General features: G+C 35.1%; 1 protein-coding gene across 4 annotated transcripts in view; it reads left to right on the forward strand.

Moving 5' to 3' along the window:
* The window catches only part of LRMDA (leucine rich melanocyte differentiation associated), a 612,262-nt gene that overhangs the window by 16,158 nt on the left and 578,772 nt on the right, over nucleotides 1-17,332 (forward strand). For 2 of the 4 annotated variants that reach the window (XR_008432035.1, XR_008432036.1), the window contains 3 exons: nucleotides 6,154-6,289; nucleotides 6,457-6,510; nucleotides 7,260-7,548. The exons of 1 other annotated variant lie outside the window; for it this stretch is intronic. The gene's annotated coding sequence lies outside the window, so the exon portion shown is untranslated. Of the gene's footprint in view, nucleotides 1-4,677; nucleotides 5,431-6,153; nucleotides 6,290-6,456; nucleotides 6,511-7,259; nucleotides 7,549-17,332 lie in introns of those variants that run through there. One more of the 4 variants, XR_008432037.1, reaches the window with a different exon arrangement.

The following is a 17,332-nucleotide window of genomic DNA, read 5'->3' on the forward strand; positions in this document are numbered from 1 at the left end:
AAAAAAACCAAAGAAAGTCTGCAAAAAAGATATGTAGGTACAAACTTAGGATGTTTCTGAACTTAACCTCTGAGTCAAGAGATTTGCTCAATTAAATTATATTCTGCTTTTCAAACCACTTGCAGAAAATAATAGATATTTCCTTTCACGAGATTTTGTATGCTGAACACAAATGAGGTTCTTGATGTTCAAATCTATCTCATTGACTAGAAATAACCTTATTCATGTTACAGAGTGCATTCACATCTGTGCATATTATGTAGAAAGCTAAGTGTTACTTATGCCCATCCTGTGCAGGTCTCTTTCTCTGCAAAATTTTAAAATCTGTCCTTGTCTTTTGCTACAGAGCAGTTTATGTATGTACGTATTTATTTATTTAATTAATTATTTATGTTAAGATCCTCATCACTCTTAAAGTGAGCATTGGAATAGAAAGCAAATTGCTGTTGAAATTCCCTCTCTGGTGATTTCAGCTAATCCAACCATAACTAGTGTATTAAAAAGAGTAAACAACTCTCCCCCTCTTTTCCTCATTGGTGTCTATGTAGTAGAGAGCTTTGACCCTATGTAAAGCTTTATGATGTAAAGCTTTACATGATAGACTCTTTTCAAATTCTTGTGTGAGTTGTGCTAAGGATCCATGTGCAAACTTGACAGTGCCTCTCTATGCTTGACATTATATCTTTAGGATTTTATGTTATTTAAATATACTAAAATGTACCCTGAATCAAACTGCAGGTGCTGCTACACTTCTATTACAGCACAGTAACACTTGCCTTGTAAAAACTCTGAGGCTTGTGAAAGAGTTAAGCAAAGCAGCCAGAAACGGTTTTCAGCTTTTACTTTTCAGATACAACCTTTTAAGCATACCTACATTTACCTGCAATGGCAATCGTTTTGCATTTTAATGACAAATCAAGTATGCTAACTTGCATTTGAAACGAAAGTGCCTTAAATGTCTCTGGCTGTCAGAATGAGATGTTAGGAGCTTGATGAAAAGAGAACAAAGAAGACAAAGTATGAAGCCTAGATACAGAGCAAAATGAAATAAAACCTTGTATGGCCTGTCAGGGGTGTCAGTTGATATTCCTATCTAAAGCACATTATAGTATTACTTTGCAGCTCATAGCTTACTCATCTGTCTTTTTTAATTCATCACATTCTAGCCCACATCTTTTAAGTCCCATGTGTCAACAATGGAAGAAATCTGTTAATTGACAAATGAGTGTCACAAATGTGAATTGGTGCCTTTACATCAGAGGCAGGTAGTCTCTGTTGTTTTTTGTCGGCTCTATTATTGGCATAAGCCAGTGTAAGACATCTGTCTTTGCCAGAATGAGAGATGACAGCCAGAGAAGGGCTGTCATTGTTTTAGTGCATGTTCATTCTGCTGAGATACTGTATAAAGATAAAATGTCAGTTAAAAGAATATGAAAAACTATCGGGAGGAAGTCCTTAAATTACTTGGGAAGGGGATCTGGGAATTGGTGCCAGAATTGAAATCCGAACGTTCCAGTTTGCATCTATCACATCAATTTAAAAATAATACTTTCTGAGTAACTGGGTCAGTTTATAAGGCATTTAGGAAAACGTTATGTTGTGTTGGCATAATTAGCTCATAAGATGGAAAGAAAAACATATCTTCACAGGATATGAGTTTATTACAAGTTCATTTTTCAAACATGTATAGAATTGTCTCAATAAAAATATGCTGTGTAGCATCTCTAGTGTTGATTTGCATCTGTTTTGAAATATTGAAATTGCTCCATTCCAATTTCTTTTTCTGTTATAGTTCTATTTTAGATTGATGAATAACATAATGAAATAAAAAGCATAGCCAGCTGTGGGTTGATGAGACAATTAATAGGAAGAAAATTATTAACATAGTTTCAGGGTGTCTACAGGGTGTACAGTATATAAAAGTTACTCCCAAATCACTAAATCCCTTTATTGCAATAAATGACTTTTTAATCTTGGATAGCACAAAAGAGAGGAGGAAAATGTTTTAATGGAGATGGTAGAAAGGGGGAATAGAATTAAAATGTCATAAAAGGCTGCCATTTTACTTTTTACTTTATATCAAAAGTCAAAAGAAAGGCAGATTGGCACTTTTATCTTCAGCAGCTTTTACAAACAGCCCTGTGCTGTACAGGACACTCCCTGTGTAGCCCCCTCCTTCCCAAATTGCCTTCCACTTGGGTTCTAAATGACCTTGTCTGAACTTGAGGCATTTTGAGGGCTATGTTGACACAATCTGGTGAAGGACTAATTCTAGGTCTGTGAGCTGGCTGAGTTGAAATTTCAAGATGGATGTCTCTGAACTGCAATTTATGAAAAGTCTTAAAGTTACTTGGGTTTTGCATTTGAAATAGAGCTGCCAATATAGTAAATCTGAGACATTCTGGATTATGATTCTAGTTAATATAGGTAGAATTGTCATTCATAACTTCGTAGAATTTGTGTTTTCTTTTTTTGATTTTTTTTTAACCTGCTTCTAGCAACTGAGTAACAGAAAAAATATCAAACTGATACTCTTTTTCCCCTCCCCACCATCTAATGTGGTGCTCTCAAATTTTTTTTGTCTTTAACTTCTCTGTTTATCTCCAAGTATCTTCTGTCTCTTTCACTTCAGTCCACAGTTAATATTGATTGTAAATTTAATTATTGATACCAGTAACAGAGTTTAATACTTCTAATAGGTGTTAGTAATTTCATGAGTCTTCTGTGTCTTAAGGTCTAAAAAGCTAAGAATGAGTAGCATGCAGCTTCTTTTTGTTTTAAGTATTTGGATAGAAGTATTGCTGCTCTGTAAATAGACTTCCTATAAAAAGGAAGAGAGAAGGTTGTTTTTCTCTTGAAGGTCTATTTGTATTTTTTTAATTAAAAAATCTAGTATTTTCAAGATTCTTTGGAATTAATTTTGCTAGACAATATTTTAAAATATTTTAATCTATGAAAACCAAGAATTGTTTGTTGCTTGTATACAAAAGGCTGTGAGCCTTGGATACCTGTAAGTTTTTAGTGAAAGCTTTGTTCTTTCATTTCCAGCCTTCATTGGTTCTAAGTAGATGTTTAAATTTCCAGTCAAAAGCCATGCTGTTGGTATCTAAATTGCCAGGCATGTCATCTCAGGCAGTTTTTCATCATGTGCTTTGAAGTTTAAGTTTCCTTTAAGAAGTGGAAAGACAACACTGCCTCCATTTTACAGATGGCAGAACTGAGTTGTGAGGAGGCCTTGTTGATCAACTGCACATGCCAAATATAATTATCAGCTCTTCATACCAACTTGCATAAGCCACTTCTGCATGGGGGGACAAGTAATGGCTGACACCTGTCCACTTAACCAAATTTGAAATGATCCTAGACATAGTTTATTCTCATGTGTTACTTGGCTACACTTTTTATTATCTGATAGTGGATGTATCACAAGGTGGTGATACATCAGAGACTAAAAACAGAGATGTGGTATAGACTTTAGAAGAAATTTTTGTTTCCTTTTGGTTAAATGATATATAATTATAGATATAACAAAGGTAACAGCAAAAAAATATGTGGACTAAGACTGTGTCTTCTATTGTTGATTCTATTTCTTCTATTTCTTCCTTTTCTAACTAAAAATTAAGACATGATTGGAAGGATAAGTAGGGATACCAGATCTGGTTTCTCTAACAGAACTGAATTAATTTCATTATGAAAATTCATGTACAGGACATACAGTTGGAGTTAGTTAAGTTACTGCCCTGTTTCATGCCCAGTGCTTACAGGAAGATGCCATGAAGCTTGTGGAATTCTGCTTTGGAGAGCATGTGTTTATATGATAGTATTGTCACAGTTAAATTAGTTTTAGAAAGGGAAGATGCAGGAATATGACTACAGAAATATTTTACATTTGTGTGCTCATACCCTCTGGGTGATTCCCCTTCTGACTGCCAGCTGTCATACAGCATCGGAAACAGACAAAAATTTATTGGGTAGTCTTTAGAAACATGTCAGTGGTAATGACTGGACCTCTGATTTCAATTATCACCTACTAAATTTAGGCTAATATAGTGCATTTGTCGACCTGTTGAATGCACTTGACATCATGTTTAAAATATTTGAAACTGCACTGGTTTTTGATATCATATGTTGACCACTTTCTTTTTCCTATTCACATCTGGCGCATGGGAGCAGGCATCCCATGTGACCTATAAAAACTTTGGTTGTGCATTTCTTTTTCTTCTTCAGATTATATTTCAGCAGAGAAGAAGACAGTAGTCTGAGACTACAATTATTTTAACAAAACACTGCTTTGAGATAAGTAATTCACCCTTTTTTCCCCACTCCTGTACAATCAGTGTGTAAACAGCATTTTAAGTTTTATTCCTATTGTTTGTTTTTTTTTTTTTTGAAAATCCTTGATTACTTGGGTGCTCTTAAAGCTATTTTAATAAAAAAATTACCTATAGTCACTATTTTTTCTGTATGTGGGTGAGATTTCAGGTGGAATCTGATTATACACCCTTTTTTTTTTGTTATATTAGCAGAGATTAATATTTGAATCCAAAGTACTGAGTTCTGCTTTGCTTACTTTGCAAACATTTTATGTGCTACTATTTTAGGACTATTGAGGGGGATTATTTAAAAACTAAAGTTTCTTTTTCCAAGTACTGCAATACTTCATTGGAGTGCTGCTAAACAGTTTTCTGTCTTCTGATCTTGTACTCTTTCCATACCCATCTTCCTCATACATATTTATTAAGCTTATATGCTGATGTTTGCAACTCTGAACTTGCTTTCTAACTATTGAAATAGTAGCTGTTGAAGTAATTTGTTTGATAGTACTCAAGAGTACTAATCATCACAGATTTTAGTTAGTGTCTTCCTGTTTTTGTGAAAATACTGCGAGCTTTTGAAGTTACATCCATATCTACATGCAACTAATATAAAAAATAAAGCAGTCTCCAAATATGCGTAGGCTACTTTGAGTAAAGTCATTGTCTACATCTTGATAGCTGCATAAACAAACCTGGAGAATTTTGTAAGAATAAATCTCCTTTAAAGCAAGATCCCCCTGCTTATACTAATTTTGCTTTGCTGTGATTTCTTATTTCTAGGAATATATTTTTCAGTAGTATTCTCAGTGGTGGTTAGCAGGTTCTCTTCCTGCCTAATGCTTCCAAACATCCTTTAGATGACTTCTGGAAGAATCTCAAAGTTGTTTTAAACTGAAATTATTACTAAAAAACCCTGAGCATATTATCTCTGAAATACAAGACACAATGGCAGCTTTCAAATTGGGTGTTGGAAACATTCCTACTGGGAGAGGAAACAGATCTTGAAGATGGAATTTCAGTAAAGTTGAATGTTGGCCTTCTGGTGAAATGTGTAAGGATGTACAGCCTTACTGATGATTTGTCACTTGCAGAATTTCTAGAAGTGTCTTGGATGGTAAGTTGCAGGAATAGTTTCCTCTTGTGCTTATTTGCATTGGTTTTGGTGTGGGAATTGTCGATGATTCCTTAGAAATTCTCTGAGCCAAGCATGGATGCAGATGCATGGATACATTCAGTAGCTGTATGGGATCTACCTAGTGCTTCATGGTGTTACCAGAGTTACCATTTAAAAGGAGCAATGTTTACTGTTCTGATTTAAGCTTGTCCAGTTTAAGCCTAAAACTCATAACTGATCACAATTCACAAAAATGCCTATGTGACTTTATTACATCCAGCCTTTATATGTAATCTATATTTATTTTCGTTTCATAGAGGTGCTTTTCTTAGTGGAAGATTCATTTAATGTGAGCCTAATGTTGTTTTTATTTTTCCTTGGATGTTTGAAAAACAAAACCTAAGGCCTAAGAAATTTCAACATATAAATTTCAATCATAAACTAACAGCAGTCTTAAGTTTTTAATAGCTTGCAGAAATGTTTTTGCTCTGTTATATATTTCTTTAGTAGTTTGAGATCTCCTGATGTATAGGTTCTGTCCTGTGTCATCACTTCTAACAGGCTTTGTTGCTCCTACTAGAATTCTGGTTTATTGGAAGTGTGCAGGGTGGGTATTTCACTTGTTTGCTTTGATATGTTTTCATGATAATGTATTGGTTTGCAAATACGGGGAACTTCTGTGCTGCTCTACTTTACTAACCTTTCTGATTGCTCTCTACTCAGTTCTTCTCAAATCACTCCTGTGCTGCCTGACTGCTACCTTGGATGACCCAGTGATGGACAGTTGTGTTGGCTTCCACTTTATTTCTACAAATTCTTCTGTTCTGTGTGATTGCAAAAATCTTTCCCCTGCTTCCAGGTATCTTATCTCACATAATAATGTAGTGCCTACCAACTATATGTTTCTACAGCACATAACTGTACTTTTGCCTTTTATTTAAGTTAATCAGACAGTTACTGCTTTCATTACATCACGTGGGACTTCTTCACAAATATGTGTTATTCTTTAATGTGTGTCTGTTGTAGATGGTGCATCTGCTGTCTGCTTTCTGTGTCAGAAGAGTCATACTTGAAAACTAGGTAGGGAAAATTAACATGTTGCTATTCTCTCCTTGTTAAAGCTGATAGGTCTAATATAATAAAATTGCGTGTTATAGTAATGAACTTTAAACTAGGAGGCTCAGGAATTATATTGCATAAGCATACAAATGAGGTATATTTTATTTATCTCTAGAGGACGAAGGTAAATACCATGGCATTTACCATAATTCACGAAACCCATCAGAAATAAGATTCTTAAAGTGTATTAAACTTAATTCTAATGTGAAGGGCTTTTTTCTGTTTTCTTGTTGTTTCTCATGAATGCTTGATCAACTATCATAGTCCTGTAAAGCGATTGCTGTGTACTGATCAGAGATCATTGTGGAGAATTGTAATCAGAGTAAAAACAAATTTTTATTTAGTGGACAAATAATAATTAGTTGACTAAGAAGAAGCAAAAAGCTGTACACAATGTCATAAAAGTCAGAAAGAAGGGAGAAAAGCAGAGGAGATTGAAGACTTATCTTTGTTATTAACATGTGGCTTACTTTCAGTTCATGACTTCCGTCACACAGTGCTGTCCTTCTATTGAATGGTCTCAGTGTCCTGGCATAGATGACATTAATTCTTGTTTTAAATGTGAACAAGTATTAATTTACTTCACTGAAGAGGAAATTAGATAACAACAAAGGAAGTTCATGTTTGGAAGGAGTAGAAAGTTGATATTGATACTGACTTTGCATTTTGATAACCCTTTGTGATGCTTTCTCATTGCATGACTTCTACAGGCGGATGCTGGTGGGTTACGTGAAGACAAAATGTCTTTGGAACAAAAAGAATCTTTTCTGTCAAAGCTGGAAGATAGTTTTTGCTCTTCTTTTTTTTTTTAATTTTTATTGTTTTTAAGTTTTTTTTCTTCCTGCTCTTCTTCAGAGAAGTCCAAGAAAACTACTGGCACTGACAAAAGATGAAGATATGATTTATGCTGACATCATGTATTACCCAAGTAAATCTGTTTTGTGAAAGATGCTTTTTATGGTGTGGAAATAAAGAACCAGTGAATAGTTATTGAAGGAATATTGGTTCAGACTTTTCTTGCCTCTATCACCACTGCCTCACCCTTACTTTTCCTTTTGTACTTTGTCTGTCTTTAGGCATCTTAATATTGATGCTAGCTACAAATGGTTGTTTAGCAAATTTTCTTCAGTCCTTAAGCATAGCAGCTTTATGTGGGTTGATGTAATGCAAGAATAATCTCTGCTGTGAGACTAGAGGCCATATCCAGCTATAGCAGTGTTAATACTGATTTTCTGACTCCCACAACATTTCATTGCAAATTCTATGTAGAGGTAGTAAGTTTCCTTTGCTGACAACCTGTAGCAGCAGCATCTACGAAGTTGGGTTTGGTCTACTTAAAAATAGGGATGTTTTCAAACAGTATTGCAGTTTTGGACACCCGACGTAGTTAAACTGAACTTTGACTATCAAACACTGTGGATATGACCAGTCACAGTATTTGTTGAGAAGATGTTATCTGCAGCAGCAGAGAAGAAAGCAGGTGAATAAAATACAGACAATATTCCAACATTGAATCAGTTATAAAGAAACTCAGCTGGATAAGTTAGGTAGATTACACTAGTTTTACAGGTAATTCTAGGCAGTAAGGCTGGAAAGGAGGTGAGATTAGTTATGTGAGTGGCTGGAAAAATGTAATGACTTAGTGTAAGTCTTAGACTGTCATTTCAGCAAAATTCTCAGTCCAAAACCCAGTATCTTGGCTGAGACACTGAGGGAGCTGGGACACTGATCATCTATTGGCTGCTGGGGATACAAATGATTCCAGAGAGAGGGATGTAAACCTTGTAAAACCTTTTCCTTTGAAGTTAGGCAAAATATGGTCTTTTACTGTTTAATTCAGTTCTTTCAATTTGTTGGAATTCTTAACTCCAAAGAAATACAAAATACACAGAACCAACTGGGTGATGTCTAAATTGGCACTTAATAAATGCTGCTTGATCCTTCCATAGTGGATAATAGTTAGCCAATTGCACTCTGCCTAGTGTCTGAGGACCCAGTGCATCCTTGTTTACTAAAAGAAAAGTAGCATAAAAATAGCTGCTTATACAACACATCTGTACTAAAAGATCCTCAAACCAATGGTACAACCATTGTGCCAGTGGTACAAAGCTGACTGTGATGACTGTTCCAAATGACCAATCCTTTGTTTTTTGAATATTGTTTCCCTGTTGTGTAGATTGGACCTTTGCTATAAAGTAAGTATTTAAACATTTCTTTCTCTTATATACCCTTCTATATGCCATGTGTGCATTTTTCTTTCCAAATAATGCTGTTGTGTGGAGGAAGGGCAAGGTTTGCAGTGGAACTCAGCCTTTTCAGAAAATAGTTTGAAACTTGGTAGTTCTGTGTTGTGTCAGGCAAGATGCTTGCCATGAGTTGTATGAAGTGTTTTGCCACTGTAAAAACATAAGAAGGAAGGTGCAGCTGCCCCACAAAAAATCTGGAGCCTCTCTGGTATGTGGAAGTTTTGCCGTTGAGCAAGGCAGGGGCTTCTGGCTCATGGTGAATTCTGAGCTTGTTCAGTGCAATGCATCGAATCTCTTGCCCTGCCTTTGCCGTGAGTTGGTGCTTTGCAGGGAGGTAAGAGTTTGTATCTTATTTCTGTACAAAGCAAGTGCTGCCATGTGATTTGGAGTCCTATCCCTCATTTCCCCTCACTTTGAGCAGTGGTATGCTATATCTTTGTAATTCTTGAAGCGTTGTGATTGATTTTTATTTAATATGTGTTGGGCCTCAACCTTTCTCCAGTTTCCTTTTAACCTTGTCCGATTTCTCTTTGGTATTCCTCCGTCTTCTATTTTGAAACCATTAAACTCCTGTAATATAAATTGATTTACACCTCAGGTTTGGTAAGTATTTTTGAGAAACATAGAGAAACTGATGCATGCAGAAAATGTTGGGTTTTTTGGGGTGGTGGAGGGAGACCCTGAATGTTTTGGGCAGAGCTTTGGAGATGGAGTCCTTGAACAATTTCAGTCATTTTGTAAAGTATTCAACATAATATGTATAAAGACTACAGCAAAGTTGGTAAGGATTGTTTCATTACCTATAGAAAACAAATACTAGCACAGCAGTACTACTTGTCTATATAGTATATATCTGTGTATACTATGATGTAGACTGTCATGGCCTCTGAGAAGATGGCTGTTTTTTTCTCCAGTTACATGACAGTCATACAGCATGCACTTAACCATGTTCTTAATTGTTTTGTAATACAGGAGTGGAATTAATGTCCTTATGTGCTTTGCTGAGTCAAGATCTTGGTGGACTCCTGTACTCATGTTTCATGCTGTTAACTCTCTACCAATGTTCTTTCTGTTAATAGTGATCAAGTCACAAAGCAATTATACTCCCACAAGCTGTCCTTTAATAACCTTTGTCATTTGTCAAAGTGCATTAGGGCCTTGCATATTTTTACAGAGAAGCTACTGGTCTTCATGAATTAATGGAGTGTTCTGATGTGCCAGCTCATCTTCCTTGCCAAATTGCTGTTGGTTCAGAGGGGAGCTCACATCAGTTTAAAGAAATATCTTCTACCTCTTTCTCTTAGACTAAAAGATTTTCAAACAGATTAAAGTCTTAGTTAGCAACAATCAACAAACAGTGCTCATTTGAACCAGCTCAGCCTTCCAGTCTGGCAAAGCTTAGATTTTAAGCTTTTCAATTATCTTTGGATATGAATGTAACTTGTATTAAACTAGAAAAAGCATAATGATCAAGACTGTGACAGTCTTTTCATAAGCATATATTTATGATGCTACGCCTCTGTGAGTATTTTGGGACTTAAGATTTTGCTGTTTATACTATAAAGTTGTAACTCAGTGTGATCTTGTCTTCTCCGCTTATTTTGTTTCTTAAGTAAGTGTTATAACTGCAAGCAGTCAGGGTGTATTCCTCCTTGTGATTTGCCAGCATGAATTAGATATTTGGGGATGGCATGTTCTTGAGTTACCTGCTATAGGTGAAGCTACGTGAGAGGAAAAGAGAGCAACTCCCTGAAAAAACATTTGATATTTTGTGAACAGTCTAGTGTCAAAGAATAAAAAATATGGAAATTCTATTGCAGGTGTGGTAATTTAAGCATATAAATTTCCCTTCAGTCCTGAAAACCTCTTCGTCAGAGAGCTCTGATGCTTAGAGTATCTATTGCATCTCTACTTCAGGGATTGCTTTCTCTTAGGTAAAAAATGTTGAAGCCTGGTGGATCACTGTTACTTTGTGGATATGTATACACTCCAGTATTCAGTTCTTGGGTATACGTGGAGACAGATAAAGTATGTAGAAACCAGTCAAACATGCTTTGCTGACCTCTGACTGGAGCTGGGATTTATCGATATGTACAGTTTGTAATAAAACTAGGCTGTGACCTTTTGAAATATGCAAATATATTTTACCATTTGTCACTATTTATAAAGTAAAGCTTTAACACCACATTTCTAGCTGTTCTGACAGTGTTAAGATAGAGACTGTATCTTCATAATGAACAGTAGCATTCTCAAGAAAAGCATTTAAATTAGCACGTAAGCAGCCATTAAGAAAAGTTGACTGATGAAAATCTTTTGCATTGTAGTCTCTGATCTCTTCCTTGAAGCAAACATTATTTCTTTTAAAAATATTTTATGAAATTATTTTTAATTGCTTATCCTACCTGTGCTACTTTATTATTGTAACAAACTGGGTAAACTCTCCATTGGAGAGGTTTCATTGTAATGCTGATGCTGTTTCTGTTACATTTGTTCTCCCTCTGTTGTTTGTGTGAATATGCACATGCAGGTATATGCACATAGAGTATTCTGATTCATATAGGTATTCTGATGGAATTCTGTCTCAGTGTTGAGCTGCTAGTCTCAATATTGTGTGTGGCTTTTATTTTTATTTTACAAATACCCATCTGGCAACTGAAGACAAGTATTTTGTTGATGGATTAGAAAGGTTCAAGGTTCTTGAAGTTTGCACGTCCTGTGAAAAAGACAGGTCAATTTTTTCTCTCTGGGCATCTGTCTCTCATAAGCTCATAAATTGCTCTTGAAGCTAGATAGAAAAAAATACTGAAGGCAACATCATATTTAAGAGTTTAAATGTGCTGATTGGAGTGTCTCAGAGTCTAACCTCAGGCAAAAGGTCTCGTGTTCAGTCTTTTTGACTGATGTAGAGTAGTCCACTGTTAATAATTTAGTGTTGAGACCTACTAAATGAAAAATAGGAGGCTCATAACATCAGTATCACTGTTGATTTTTCCAAGAAAATACGAAATCTTTGTATTTTGATATATGTTTCCATTCTTTACACACTTAACTATTCTCTAATGTAGCCACTGCGTCTGATTTTTTTTCTTAATGAGCAATGTTTTTATATCTAGAGAACACAGAGTTTGCCCTGCAGGACCTTATGTTCATTTTTAGTCTGCTCTATTTGTGTAGTAAATAAAAAATGAGTAACATTGCCATTATCCATTTTATATGTATTACTCCTGACCATGCTTGTGAGTAATCTGCTAAAGAATGTGTACATTCTCAGTTTGTAGCAAAATGGGGCCTGTAATAATTTCAGTTTTTAAATTAACCTAAAATGCATGGAAACAGAAGGAACCTTTGTTTAAGCAAGGATTTTGATGGCTGTGTAAATCAACATGCTGTAGGTTTAGGTCCAGTCTTTGTCAGATGCAAGCGTGTTGTACTTCACTCTCCCATTTTAGTAGGCATAAGAGGTGAAATGCAGGATGGATCATCTTTAGATTGTCTCCTGGAGTTGTAAAGCTTGTTTGCTTTTATAAAGGATCAATATTTTGCATTTTAGAACTTCAGAGTTCAATTTTGGCAAAGATGTGTGAGGCAAACATTTCTTGTGTAACTTGAAGGATTGTTCAGTGAGGAGAATTGTTTTCTTAGCAAAACATGACATCAAATGTGCACACAAAGTTTTGAAAACTGATTTTTATTCTTTGGAAATAGGTGTATTTTCTGAAATAGTGTATAGTTCTTATATATTTTACAGATAAACTCATTTTCTGAAGGTAAATAGTTATGTATGTAGTCAGTAGCTTGCTGAAGAGTTTATTTTTTTAAGAGAATGTGAGTAGCAGAGAGTTGAACAGCTGCTATAGGATGTGTAGCTCATTTAAAGTTTGAAGAGCACAGAAATAGTGAGGAAAAAATATTTCTTTTATTGAGTGCTATGGTACTTGTTAAAACTTGTCTGGGTTGACTTTCTGTATTGTTTTTCCTCATCATGTTTTCTACTAAGTACAAATACACCCTTGATGGAACCAAGATATTTTATAAACTATTTAAGTAAGATAGACTCTTTAGAAACTAATAAAATTATTCAACTCTACACCTTAATATCCAGCCAATATGGAATATATAATTAGGATAACACTGAAGGTCAGATTTTAAGTGCTTGTGTTCCAGATCTATGAAAAAAATATGAAAATGATATTGAGGATTGAAACAGGTATTAAACTCTTAAACATTTACTGTATTTTGGAAAGAGAATGAACGTTGGTAGCAGCTATTGTCTTGCTTACATGTCATGTTCACTAAAATAAAGATTTATAAAAGTGAGCATTTAAAACTCCTCTTAAGCCTCCTCAGATCATGTTAACCTAGTTTTCCTGTACTAGTCTGAAATTGATGCTCAAACAGAGGAGAAGGGAAGAATAATTGGGTAATCACTGTGGCTTTGGAAAACACTGGTTTTGTCCCTGTTGAAGGTGGGGTGTTTTCCCTTCTAATTGCCTCAGAAATGTTACTGTCTGTCCCTGTTTTAGTCTGATAATTTCAGCTCTATTTTGTTTTTTGTTGCTGTCCACTACTGTTGATTTTTTTCCCCATCTGCAGCTTATATGCTTTCTACTTCTCATTAAAATGTACTAAAAAATTTGAATAATTCTAAATGAGATACCTGTTAATCAGTAAACACCATTTTCCACATGTCAGTGTACCAGCTTTTTTTCTTTAAATAGAAAGATTGTGGTTTGGTAAGGGAAATAGAGAAGAAGGGGATTGTATTTCCTTACAATTGAAGATAATTAGGTTGTTTTAGTTAAGTAAGGTTATCACATTAGCTATTAAAAAGTGCATCAGTAAAGTGCACATTGCACTTTCCCTGTCTCTTCATTTCCTTAGGTGATAACAGGGAAAAAATGTGTGGAACAAGACTCTCATTTTATTTTGAACTTAATACTCTGAAATTGAGCATAGTTACCAGGAGTTTCAGTTTGGGAGGTAAGGAGGTAATGAGACAGATTTCTTGTCCTGAATTTGGAGATTGTTTTTGTGTGAATAAATGTGAACTTCCTTAAGGTATTCAAGAATGTTCCAGCTTTGCTATTGTGGTGTATCGAGCATACTGTAAAATAAGAGAATGAGATGCCTCAGGCTCGTTTTTGTTGCTTGTATGACATGTGAAGCAGTCTGAGGTAGTTTCTTTAACATCTAGGCTGAAGAGGGCAAAGAGGACACCAGGTTCCTATGGAGTCTTCTGGGAGAAGTGGTCACAATGTCTACATAAGGAGCTCATCATAAGCAGATTGACTACTTGCTCTTGGTTAAAGTAACTGGTGTCACAAACAAATCTGTTGGAACAAAGAAGTCAAATGTCTAAGAAATCACGGAGTATCAAGATACTGATTTTTATCCCAATGATGTTTTCTGACTGTTACTTCCATGTGTTGCTCTTTGTACTATGCTTACAAACCGAAAAGAAAACTTTCTCTGTAATGTACAAAAATTTGTAATGTAGGTAGGCCTTACAAGTCCCATTCTCTCAAACTGAGGCAAAGAAGTTAAATCCTGTTCAAGGATACAACAAACTCTGCATCTCCATTCCCATTTTTAACTTCTTTTTTCATTCCAGTCTGTGAAGGGAGAAGAATATTGGTTGTGGGAAAAGGCCTTATCCGGCTATACCTTAAAGATAGATCCTAAAATCTGTTGTTATTTCAGCTGCTTCTTTTGTCTTTCTTTTCTGTCTCACTCCTTCCCCAAAAGATTGGCCCAACATTTGTGAATGTTAGGGGAGGTGCCTCTATCCCTTTTTAAAGCAAGGCACTTGGAAAAGCAGGGATATAACTATTACTTGACATTCAGGCTGAGCATGTACCTCCTTGGTTCATGGAAATGCTTTTTTCATGGAGCCTTAAAAGAACTTTGTGAAGGCTAATTGTACTTCATTGATAGACCCTTTACTTTGCTACCAGCTCTCATTACCATACTCCTTATATTTTTTATTTTATTATTTTTTGTTGTTTGACTCTTCTCTCAAAAAAAAAAATCTGATAGTTGAGTGAGCACAGCCAAACTGGCGAAACCTTCTTATACCCACCCCCAGTATCCATAAAGTTTATTAGCCAAAGTGATGAATAAGAAAATGTGGATGTTGAGTACATTACTTACCCCCTCCTTGCCCTATACTTGCATCTGTAAAATAGAGGCTAAAATACTAAACCACACCAAATGCTGAACCTTCATGCATGTTGGTAAATCACTACTGCCAAATACACTACAGAAAGGCCTTGTTAATGTTACCTAAATTATGTCACTGGTCAAAAAATAGAATCAAATATATTCTTGCTTGTGCTGCAGAATTTATGGTTCAGCATATTGATTTCCAGCTTGATGATCTTACAACATGCTAAAGTTGGTAGGGATCTGTGATAGCATTGGTGCGGTTTTAATCAAAGACAAAAACATTTCTGGTCCAAGAATTCCAAAGCATATTATGTACTTTGCTACACAGAGTTAAATTTCTTTTCCCATGCCCAAGTAAATTGCAAATTAACGCTAATAAATCACATTGCAGCAGTTGGTGAGAAGTGAAAGTATATTAATAATTAAATAGTTCTTTTCAGCCACCCCTCCCCCCTTCCTTTTTATGTGGTGATTTTCTAGACTCAAAATCAGCGTGTCTCATGCAGGCTATCTATAATATATAGTTGTTTCAAATCAGCTTTACTTACTGAGCTTTTTCTAGTAATGGAGCTCTGTCAGCAAAAAGCATATGCACCAGCAAATGATGAACGATGGACTTGTGTCAAATGGAAGCTTGAAAGGTGCTTCTGTAGTTAAATGGATTAGTCTGCACCAGAAGTTCAAAACTCCTCAAGTGTAATTGTTTCAGAGAAAAGGTATCCTTGGATTGATAGGGGCGGCTAAGCAAGGAGAGCTGGAGGAAGAACTACTTTATCAGATGTAAGTGAGGGTTTACTAATCCATAAGAAGTAGGCTTTGCTGTTACAAGATTGCCGGCTTGATGCTTCTGCAAGTTTTCTTCTTTTCTTTAAATGTGAAATTTGTAAAGATTTTAATTTATGTCAGTGAAAGAGAGATTTTTTGGGATTTTTTCTTACAAAATTAGCAAGCTTAATTCCCTTTATGTGGCCATGTGCAACAGTGATTTCAAAATAATCTGTAATATTTTTCATACACTTTCTAAAAATGTTGGTTCTTGTTTCAGTAGTAGTGTCAGCTATAAAACTGACTTAGTCTACTGTAGTTATTTTGTAGTTACACACTGAATAAGGTAATTAGAGATTGCTATATAAATGCAAAAAACCCTGCATATAAATTGTAATTTTATATAAATAGTATTCTATTACAGTTGCTCATTAAATATTTCATGATTTGTGTTGTTAATGTGTAAATCTCACTCAGAAGAAAATATTTGCAGGGGAAGAAATTTACATTAGGAATTAAACTTTTGAAATATTTTTCCTGGCTTTTTTTTTTGTATATCATTTCAGCTGTATTTAAAATGGGTGTGCCATATGAGTGTTCAACAAAAGAATAGCTATAAGCAGGGAGGCTTTCACTGCTCCTCAGTCTTTCCATTTTGCCAGTTTTTCCTTCTCTTCTGCTTCTTTGCAATTGTTAGCCTTCATGTGAACTGAAAGGTACTTCAAAACACTGGAAGAAAATAGTCTGAAAGCTTCATACGCATTTCTTCATAGTAAAGAGAAGTGAAGAAGTTGAAGACTTTTTCCACTGACAGGTGTTTGTGTGTCAGAGCAATGAATGCTTTTGATGGCAAACCCACTTGCTTTTCTTCATTGTAGTCTTCTTTCTAAATATTAAAAAAAAGACAAATTCTGACAACAAAAATTCTCCAAACTGTATAATAGAAAGCTTACTTTATTTATTTATATTTTATAAAAGAAGATATTTAAATTATTTCAATGGCTAGTCACTTTCTTTTTGTGTGGGTGAAAAAAACCCAGCAGTTGAGCAGTGCCTGGAATGGTGAAGGTACTTTTTAGCTTTCTCCTCATTATGATATAAAAATATTGTCATCTGATGATTAGTTGGTACAAAATTTAATTGTCTTACAGATTACACACTGTCCTTTAAAATAATATATAAGAATCCCATCTTCCAGAATGTAAAACTATGCTAAATAACCATTTATTTTTAAAAGTGGTTTTCACATTTTTCAATCCTCTGCTGTTAGTTTATTAGCATGGCACATGGCTGTCATTTACTTAGTTTATTATCTGGCTAAAGACAGTAATTGAAGAATGTTTTGCAGGTGCTAAATGTTCTGATCTTTGGTTGTTTTCATATATTAAGCTGTGCAATGCAATTGCATCACATGGAATTGCATATGCATCAACAGCACAGTAAAATCGACCATTTGGAAAAGATTAAAAACGAGCTGAGAAAAATATGACTGAGTCTGTTCTGTCAAACATGAGAAAAACTCTTTGTGTTTAGTATGAAAAAAACTAATAAATTAATACACCAGTTGTTGTAACTAAGTCCATTTTTTCTTTCCATTCATGGTGGAA

The sequence above is a fragment of the Vidua chalybeata genome, chromosome 8 (genome assembly GCF_026979565.1).
Source record: "Vidua chalybeata isolate OUT-0048 chromosome 8, bVidCha1 merged haplotype, whole genome shotgun sequence".
Classification (NCBI taxonomy): domain Eukaryota; kingdom Metazoa; phylum Chordata; class Aves; order Passeriformes; family Viduidae; genus Vidua; species Vidua chalybeata.